The following is a 589-nucleotide window of genomic DNA, read 5'->3' as shown; positions in this document are numbered from 1 at the left end:
TCTCAACTCAGTTCGTATGAATATTTCAAACCACATAAATCGTGCATCCCTATTCCATAATGCTTCAGGGCAAACAGTGGACACCAACATCTAGTGGACATTCCTTGTAATGGTTTTACTGTATAAAAGGATGGCAATGTTTGGAATGGAATAATAGCTTACTAAGTGAATACTGTGCAGTATAGGCAGTGTGCACTTTTTTTAAAAAGAGTGTACAAAACAGTTGGCATTATTCCATACATTTTAAACAGTAATCTGCTATATTGTTGTCACATGTCCTAATCACATTGCATGTAAGTGGGGTCCACTTATCCTCTTAGAAGAACATTTATATTTGTAATTTAATTTTAGTGAAGGAAAAAAAAAAATCTTAATTTTTTTCAGTCCAATCAAATAAGAAGTAAAACAAAATAAATAAATAAATAATAATTTTTGGCTAATATTACTTCTGGTTCATGTGTCACACTGGAAATGTAAGGTCAGGTCAAGTGTATTGCATAATGTGACAGGACTCAGGAGACAGTACACAGGGACTCAAAATGGTTCAAAGAACAAAAACTGAAAACAAACTACTTTTTTTGCAGAACGT

Source organism: Myxocyprinus asiaticus, chromosome 13, assembly GCF_019703515.2.
Source record: "Myxocyprinus asiaticus isolate MX2 ecotype Aquarium Trade chromosome 13, UBuf_Myxa_2, whole genome shotgun sequence".
Lineage (NCBI taxonomy): Eukaryota > Metazoa > Chordata > Actinopteri > Cypriniformes > Catostomidae > Myxocyprinus > Myxocyprinus asiaticus.
Note: the sequence above shows the minus strand (reverse complement) of the source record.